We start from the raw sequence: 9,625 nt of genomic DNA on the forward strand, positions 1-9,625 counted from the left end.
TGAGATGCGGGAGCAACATCCGGAGTTATTCGCAGAGTGAGACTTCGAGGGCGAAGTCTAGTTCTAGTGGGGGAGAGTTGTAATAGCCCGGAATTTCAGGTATTGCTTTAAATCTAATCTGGGGCATTTTTGGATGGGACTCGGCGAGTTGGAGCCAGACTCGCCGAGTAGGACCACAGACTTGGTCGCGGGTTCGCGACTGGACTCGACGAGTCCAGAATGGACTCGGCGAGTCGACGCTGTTCAGCAGAAACCCTAGCCGTTTGGTTCTGGATCGTATATAACGTCTTTTAGGCCGTCATTGCTCGTCTTTTGGCCGATTGAGGATAACCTAAACGTCTGTGGGCATCTGGAGCGGGAGTGAAGGCTATTGGAACCTTGAAGGATTTGTTAGACAAGAAGAGGAAGGGTTTAGCTAAAGGAACAGCAAGAGAATCACGTTCTGAGGATTGGGGACACAGAAAGTGCATCAAACAGGTAATATCTCGGATTTCGTTCTTCTGTGATTGATGTGTAAATGGAGTTAGGGTTTATAGAACCCATTTGATGATTAGATGGATTATTATGTTGTTACCCAAGTATTTATACCCCAGTAATAGGATTTTTAGAGGTCCAGATAGTCCCATAAGTGTGTATTTCGGGATCATACGTGTTTCAGGAAGCAGTTGATCGACTGCATGGCATGGACTCGCCGAGTCGGATGAGCAGACTCGGCGAGTAGCTTGAAGATTCACTGGGACTCACTGAGTTGTTCTTCAGACTCGGCGAGTGGAGTCGGGGTGGCCCCGCGATTCTTCCACGAGGACCTCGTCGAGTCAAGAGGGATACTCGACGAGTAGAAAGGAGAACAACAGGGAAAATTGGGGAGGACGTCTAGACTCGCCGAGTCGCCTTTGCACTCGACGAGTCCGGTCAAGTTGACCGTTGACCAGAGTTCACCTGCATGTAAATTCTTAGGGTCAGTTGTCTTGAATGATAAGAGTATTAATAAGGGTATATGGTATTATAGGGAGTCTGCAGATCGGCGGATCGAGTGCGAGTAGTTTCAAGAGTTGATAGCTTACATTACCACGAGGTAAGTCTTCTCACTATATTGTACCCGGAAGGGTTTGACTGTGTGACCGGAAGGTCGGATATGTTATGTGTTATATATATATGCTATAATTGAAAGGAATAGTTGCTATGCATGCTATGTATGTTTCTATGGGCCGGAAGGCAATGTATTATGTGACAGGAAGGTCAGGTATGATATATGATATATGTGCTATATGTGTTAGAGTAAATGTATTATGTGTTATATATGTTTATGGGCCGGAAGGCAAAATGTTTACGGGCCGGAAGGCAAAATGTTTACGGGCCGGAAGGCAATATGTTATGGGCCGGAAGGCAATTATCTTATGGGCCGGAAGGCGATTGTCACATGGGCCGGAAGGCATTGTACTGTGGACCGGAAGGTCCGGGCCTGGAAAGGCGTATATGTGTAAGTGGTATACTGGGGAACTCACTAAGCATTTATGCTTACAAGTTGTTATGTATGTGTTTCAGGTACTAGCGAGGACCGTGGGAAGGCGCCGGCATGATGCATACACACTGCTGCTATTGGAGATCTTGGGGATTTTACATATGTATTTGATATGAAACATGAAATAAATATTATTGGTTGAATGAAATCACTTTATTTTAAATGAAAGATTTATTTGAAAATTTGCGTTGTTACATGAGGTGTCACATTTGGGGCACTAGGCACTCAAGCTTCATGAAGACAAGCACTAACAACAGATATGTTATTCTAACTTGTGTTATTCAAAGTTTAGTATGCTAGAATAGAACAATACCTTGGAAAGTTGATATTTGCATGTATAATAGAGAAAACATAGATCCAAGGTATTTAGGGTTGCATGTACACGTAGGAGTGTTAGATTGCTCATAACCCAACAGTTACTACGTATAAAATGGTGGTTTAATGGGAGTCTATTCTCACCCACCGCCTTCTTGATTGGTGGAGGGTCCTTAGGCCCATTAGGGTTTCATAAGGCCCGTTAGAGTTTCATAAGGCCCATTAGGGTTTCATTAGGTGGGCACCACCCACTACCACCTTGGATAGTGGTGCCTCACGATGGTGACCACCACCCCACGGTGGTGGTTACGAGTTTCTTTTATTATTCTAGCATCAGTTATAATATTACAAAGCAAAAATCCAAATAACACACACATACACACACTAATACAAACACACACACACACAACCACCCTAGTGGTGGCCAGTGGTGGCACATGTTGGCAGCCACCACCAACCGGTGGTGGTGGTGGCTGTTCTCAGTTTTTCTAGCCAACCGAAACCACACAAAACACAAACACACGCTTCTAATTTGCAAAATGCACCCCAACCACCTACCTGGTGGCATTTGGCGACAATAGCAGTAACGCTAGCGGCAACAGCAGTGACACAACGATGAATTTAGGTAATAGCCACCACTTTCTAGTAGTGGTGATGCTTTCTTTGGGTCCACTTCCCAACAAACAGGTCAAAATACACGAGTTTATACTGTAAATGCATATAAACACCACCACCCTTGCAGTGGTGCACGATAATCAGCGAGAAAGGTGATGGAGTAGCAACCCATGAACTAAAACAAAGGCGCCACCAATGGAGCTACCCTCGAGATGACGAGGACAACCGGAACTCAGCAGAAAACCACCGTAGGGAACGATGGTGGCGCATCATAAACCACGAGTGACGGCGAACTCTGCTGGGAAAGGCAGTTGGCGTGGAGTTGAATTTGTGAGGTTTATTCGCCCTATCATCCCAAGGTTACGACGCCGGGTTCATCGCTTCTCGTCTTCAACGACAGTGGGTGCAGGGGTGGTGGTGGAACTCGATTAAACAATGGCGGCCGAAGGTTGAGGGTGGAGAGGGTGACGATTGATATCACTCCTAGGGTTAGGGTTTATCGGAAGGGTTATATACCTGACACTTTCCAAACTTATTGCCACAATGATGCAAATGGCCACTCCTTTCAGAAATATTTTCGAAACTGACCCATAATTTACCCTTTCACCCCTCTTCATTAAAATCAATTACAATTTAGGTACAATATTTACCAATTACACCCCTACTTCCATAATTCCTCTCAAATTCGATCCCTAGCTAATTTACCAAACAATCCCTTAGCCTCCAAAATTTATTCAAATGAAGTCCCAAAAGTTATCATTTAGTCCCTACCTTCATAAATACTTACAAAACAAATCCTAAACTTACAATTTTAACCCTCAACATCTAAATTATGCCAGTTAACTCCTCCAAATCAGCACCTTGCTATATAATTATTGATTTTAGGGCTATTATGCATTCATTAAATTGTTTATTTATTTATTTATTCAATAAACGGGGTGTTACACTTGGTACTAGATTTGAAGGTTGATATGTTGCTTCTCTTTAAGGTTTTATTGGTATGAATTCTTAAGGTTTAAGAACAACATATATACAAGTGAAGACTAGCATCTATGGTGGTTGACTCTTGTTTGGTGTATACTTCTAGATAAACTATCCTTTGAGTCTTTTGCCACCTTCATCAACTTCCTACCTCCCAAGAGGAATCAAAGTCTTCAAAGGTTATATAATTTTTTCCTTCTATTGTTTTTTTCACCTTTTAATGCTTTGCAAAATGATCATCGATGGATTCAAATACTTTTATGTGTATTCTATGTTTTAAGTTTTTGTTGTTGTTATTAGCCTTTTTGGGAAAACGAATTTAAATAGTACCCAACATAATGTCCCTATAAATAGGTAGGAGGGCTCTGCCAGAAGCCTCCTTGTGTACTTGAAGAGTTGTATTGCAAAACATACTTCTTTCCCTTGTCAAAGTTGTTAGCCTTAGTTTCTTGCCTGCTAGTTAGTTAATACATCATAAGGAGTGAAGTTACGATGAGTTAGCTATAAATTCACTAAGTGGCACGAATTGTTGACTAGTCGAAAGAGTCATCCCGTGACATGGGTTTCAAATAAATCTTCTCAAAAGTTATATTTATGGATTAGGTGTTTCAATTTTTGATGTAGATAAGATGGATGATTTGATCAATTGCAAGGGTTGTGAAAGTACTATGTATCTACCCTGGAATTCTTATGAGAGAGAGAGAGAGAGAGAGAGAGTAAAGGAATCTTGGATGCAAATCAGCTTATTATAAATTTAAGAATTAATTGTCAACTTTGAAGGTGACAACTTTAGCTTTTGGAGGTAGATTTACAGTTCCTTGATAGTTTGAGCATTTATTATTTTCCATGTTCAAGGCACCTATGATTTTGTTAATAGAATGCGAGCAAATTAGAAGAAAATTCTTAAAGGGAAGGGAGTTGGTAATTGTAAAATAGCACGCCCTAATTGAAAATTGATAGTGGTTCATAAGAAAATTGGTATATTAGGTATTGATAGTCTTTTCCAATAAATCATACTCTTTTAGAGAAATAGAGACGACTTTAAACCAACTAAGGTTCTTTGGGTTAAGGTTATTCAAGCAATTCATCGTCCTTTTGGTCATTTTAAAAATTCTAATCAAAATAACCCTTCGAGTAACTCCTTGGATGAATTTTGTTTAAGCAGTAAAAAAAATTGCCTGAGTACAAATTTAACATGAATGAGATCATGGTGAAATAAATTTGGTAGATTCTTAGAACAAAACAGAATTTTGGAATGATGCATGGATGGATTGGTTCGACTTATTATGTTGAAGATTTCCATGGTTGTTTGCTTTGGAAATTATAAAAAATTGGGGTATTGATTAAATTATATAAGGAGGAGATTTGCATTGGCCATGGCGTAATGGTATAAGGTTGGGTCAGGCAGCGAAAGAGTTTATCTATTTACTAGTGACATTGGATGTGATTGTTCTTGACGATGTGGAAGATAAATGGCATTGTTAACTTTCTATACAGGTATTTTTCACATCTCTTCCGTTCGAAATTTTTTTGAGGTACAATTTCATTAGTGTAGACTAAATGGAGGTCTTCTACCCCTATTAAGGTTATTATTATTTGTTAACATTTACGAATTATCATGATTGAGATATAGGCTCGCTTGGGCCGACAATTCCAACTTGGCAGCTTACAAAAAGAATGGTTTGGCATGGTAAGAACATACACAATGTTGAGTTCAATGAGATAGTTGAATGAGATGACAAGTTCATGTGTCATTTAATGGATGAAACTCAACCATTGTGAGATGATACCTTGACATTCAATGGATTTGAAGTTCAATGACTATTGAACTCTTCAATGGGAAAAATGAAAGTTTCAATTCTTAAATATTTACCACAAATTGTATTTTGTGGCATTCTATTGAACTTTGTAGAGTTCAATGCATTGTAAAGAAAAAATATTATAGAGTTGTATGGATTGTAGAATGATGATGCGACAATCTATTGAACTCTATGAAGTTCAATGTATTGTGGATACCGTAATTCTCAACAATATGTGGATTTTGTGGATGTATCCAAGAATATTATTTTTAAGTGATTGGGATGACGTCTGACTCTATTTTTTATTCAATTGTACTTATTACTCTTTTGTTATTAGCGACTGGGAGTGTAGAAAGTTTAAAGTTTCTTGGTTGGACCTGATGAAAATTCGACATTTACTTTGATGCCTTTTTTTGCATGCTAGCTCTTTATTAATAAGTATGGATTGGTTTGTTGTTAAAAGACCTTCTTGAAATATTCAAAATTTGCATGCTAGCTCTTTATTAATAAGTGTGGATTGGTTTGTTGTTAAAAGACCTTCTTGAAATATTCAAAAAAAAAAAAAAAAAGCGGTGATCAAATTTACTACTTTTGTAATCCAATCGCTTGTGTGGCCTAATGTGAAATCTTTGAATTCTCAGATTAAAAAACTTATAGATTCAAGTATATGGTATCAGATTCTTACATGTTAGTTTTGTTATCATATAAATTATATTATTCCATCGATCTTTAATTTGAAAAAGAAAGGTAAATAGGCTTTTAAGGAAATACGGATTCGATCTTATAAATTGAATGCTAATCGTCTTAATCGGTATTTATAAATTTATTTCAGTTAATTATAAGTTTTTATGTGGTTTTTGAGACAGGAAGGAAGTGTAAGAGGTAATCGTGATTGGTGGAATGAAAGTGAAAAAGGGCATTTGAATTGGGAGTAACAATGACATTGCACCCAATACGAAATATGTATTGATTGGCCTTCAAGGGAAATGCCACATGAGTAAAAATGCATAACCCTTGTCTAAGCAACCCATCACCATACCCCATTCCATTCCCTTTTTAGCCACCTCTCTTGGTTTCACCAACCATCACCATTTCCATTCTTTCCCTTTTTCCAATGGGGTGGTTTCAATCCCTCTTCTCTCCACTCAAGAAGCTATGGGTTAAACTCCACTCAGCTCATCATAAGAGTATGTTCTCGTTCTTTCTTCTTTTTCTTTTGCCAATCTTATGCCATCTGTACATTAACGTATGATTTAGTATTAAAACAAAATACCCAAATGTGGTATCCCGCCAAGCTAAAATATTGGTTTTATTTTGATCGTTACGAGCATTAGTATTTTCTAATAGAAGACTCGTGAATTAAGTGATGGTTTTGACCCATGTCCATTGTGCTATCAATCATAATACATTGAACATGGTGATAAGAAGATTTAAAATATTAAACTTCAAATACTTTCAGGTAGAGGGATCTACATATTGTACGAGGATGTGAAGTCATGTCCCTATGAAGATGTGCACGTACTTTGGTCTATATTGGTGGAATCAACACATGGTCCTTCTCACGCTTTAGCATTGCCTCCATTAAACTGATACATTCTTCCTACTGATGATCCCCGAGCTTCATGTCTTTGTACATAACCGCCCACTTTTTTTTGATCAAATCTTGTACCTGTTTCTGAGGTTTTTCAGGAATTGTACTTTGCAACTTTAAGTTATTATGCCGACGTAACTTTTTCATACAGAATGTTGCATTTCACTTAATGTAGATATATATATATATATATATATATATATATATATATATATGGAGGCCCTTTGCTATATTTAATTAGGAACTGGCAAAATGAGATTCACATAACGTCCCATGAAGCGTTTGGCTCAATAATCAATCATTGTGACATGGGTGGTTTTTTTGGCAGTTTGTTGTTGGTTTGTCCATTTTGAATCGGTTTTTATTTCATTTTCACTGGTGCAGTAGGTGACTTTGCTATAGTGTTATTAATTTGCAGAATTCTCATTCATTCATTCATTATATATATATATATATATATATATATATATATATATATATATATATATATATATATATATATATATATATATATATAGAGAGAGAGAGAGAGAGAGAGAGAGTAAAGTGAATATACCTAACAACCTTATATAAGCTTAGGTACCTAACCACATTATACTACATTGTTTTGCATTATATTTCCATTGCAATCGTCTAAGGTTCTTAAACTTCAACATTTACCTTGATTTATTTCCAAGATTTTCAGATATTCACCATTATATTCTTCCTACACCATTTGATTTGTAACGGTAGTATATGAAGCCCACCAGGGGGTCTCCGATAGAAAAACGTCATTTGAAGGAAGATAATGGTGAAAGTCCAAAGATTTTGGAAGCAATCAAGTTATGAGGTTGAATTCTAAGAACTTTGGGTGATTACAATGCAAATATGATACAAAATTACGTAGTATCATGTGGTTAGGTACCTAAGCTTATATAAGGTTGTTAGGTATATTCACTTTACCCATCTATATACACACACACACATATATATATATATATATATATATATATATATATATATATATATATATATATATATATATATATATATATATATCCGATTCTTTGGTTGGTTTATTTGGTTCTTTGATTACAAATGGTTTTCTACTAAAATATATATATATATATATATATATATATATATATATATATATATATATATATATATATATATATATATATATATATATATATATATATTGGAGAATTTTAGTAGAAAACCATTTGTAATCAAAGAACCAAATAAACCAATCCAAAGAATCGGAATTTGAAGGGATCAATGATAAAAGAAAGAATTGTAGACTTTTATAATGGATGTAAATGCACCATATTATAAAAAAAACTACTTTGTTTTTTTAGTTTAATTTTTTAGGCTATGTTTTTTATCAAAAAGAAAACCAAGTATAGTTCATTTTTTGTCAATTTTACATAGAGATTCATATTGATATATAAAAAACAAACTTTTATTTTCAAAAACACTCAAGAAAAAAACCCACTTCATTTTCTTTGTTTTTTGAAAAGTTTAGTTTTATTTTTTATTGAAAATTTTTAATAAATATATATCAAAATTCATATTTTTTGATACTCTATTAACATATATTCATATTGATATTTAAAAAAATTGAAATTTCAGTTCAGATTCACGTTGTGAATTTGCTAAGAAGGTCTAGTTTTTATCGAAAAAAAATAATAACTATATTGAAATTCATATTTTTTGGTACTCTTTAAATATAAATTCATATTGATCTTTTGAAAAAAATCCAAATTTTAGTTCAGATTCACATTGTGAATCTGCTTAGATTCACATTGTGAATCTGCTTAGATTCACAGTATAAATAATAGTAGTAAATTAGATTCACATTGTAAATTCTGAAAACTAAATTATATACAATTCAGATTTACAATGTGAATAAATCTATTTGTTGATTTTACAAAACTAATTTATGAATAATCAAAACGTTAAAATATTATAAAACTACATGAAAATATATTTCGATTCATATATTAATTTCACTTAATTTGTGAATGATCAAAGATTTGAAATAGTAAGTTATATTCACATTCTGAATATTAAAATTAAAATATTTACAACTTAGATTCACTGTATAAATCTGAACAGACCCAATTTTATTATTTTTTTAAACGATTTTGATGGTTTTAGTAGATGGCAAAAAGTTGAAATTTTTGTATAATTAGTTATTTTTGGATAAAAATAATCTTAAATATAGACAAAAAATAACAAAACAAAGTGGATTTTTTTAGAATAAAAACTTTCTTTTATATCTATCTACATGAATCTCCATGGAAAGAGGATAAAAAAATCATGAAAAACAGTATAATTTTTTTTGATAAAAAACGTGCCTTAAAAAATTCTAACGAAAAAAAGAGGTAGGTTTATGGTAAAAATAAGAGTTTTATAATATAATATGGTGTATATGCGTCCAATGTACAAGTGTACATTCATTCATTTGTCAATTGATCATTTTGATTTCTGATGCTCATGATTCTTTCCTTGTTAATAATGGTTCTTTATTGACCCCCCCTCACACACACATTATAAATGAATATATATATATATATATATATATATATATATATATATATATATATATATATATATATATATATATATATAAAATTTAATAACTCAATGGGGTAGGGGCATGGCTCCCTTTTTTTTTTTTTTTACCTTATGTACTAATTACTACTAAATATTTAACAATTAAAGTTTCATATGAAGAAAATAGGTAGGTATTATAAAATAATTCTATTAATTATTTGTAAGGATAAAAAAAATTTAATGATACGCCTTAAAGATCGA

At 34.2% G+C, this 9,625-nt stretch overlaps 1 long non-coding RNA gene across 1 annotated transcript; it reads left to right on the forward strand.

Moving 5' to 3' along the window:
- Positions 1-6,262: 6,262 nt before the first annotated feature.
- Positions 6,263-6,947, forward strand: LOC145006284 (uncharacterized). The gene is made up of 2 exons (XR_013662854.1): positions 6,263-6,419; positions 6,692-6,947. It is a non-coding gene; the product is annotated as an uncharacterized LOC145006284 (long non-coding RNA).
- Positions 6,948-9,625: the final 2,678 nt, after the last annotated feature.

This window comes from Lactuca saligna, chromosome 7, assembly GCF_052625555.1.
Source record: "Lactuca saligna cultivar CGN05327 chromosome 7, ASM5262555v1, whole genome shotgun sequence".
Taxonomy (NCBI): domain Eukaryota; kingdom Viridiplantae; phylum Streptophyta; class Magnoliopsida; order Asterales; family Asteraceae; genus Lactuca; species Lactuca saligna.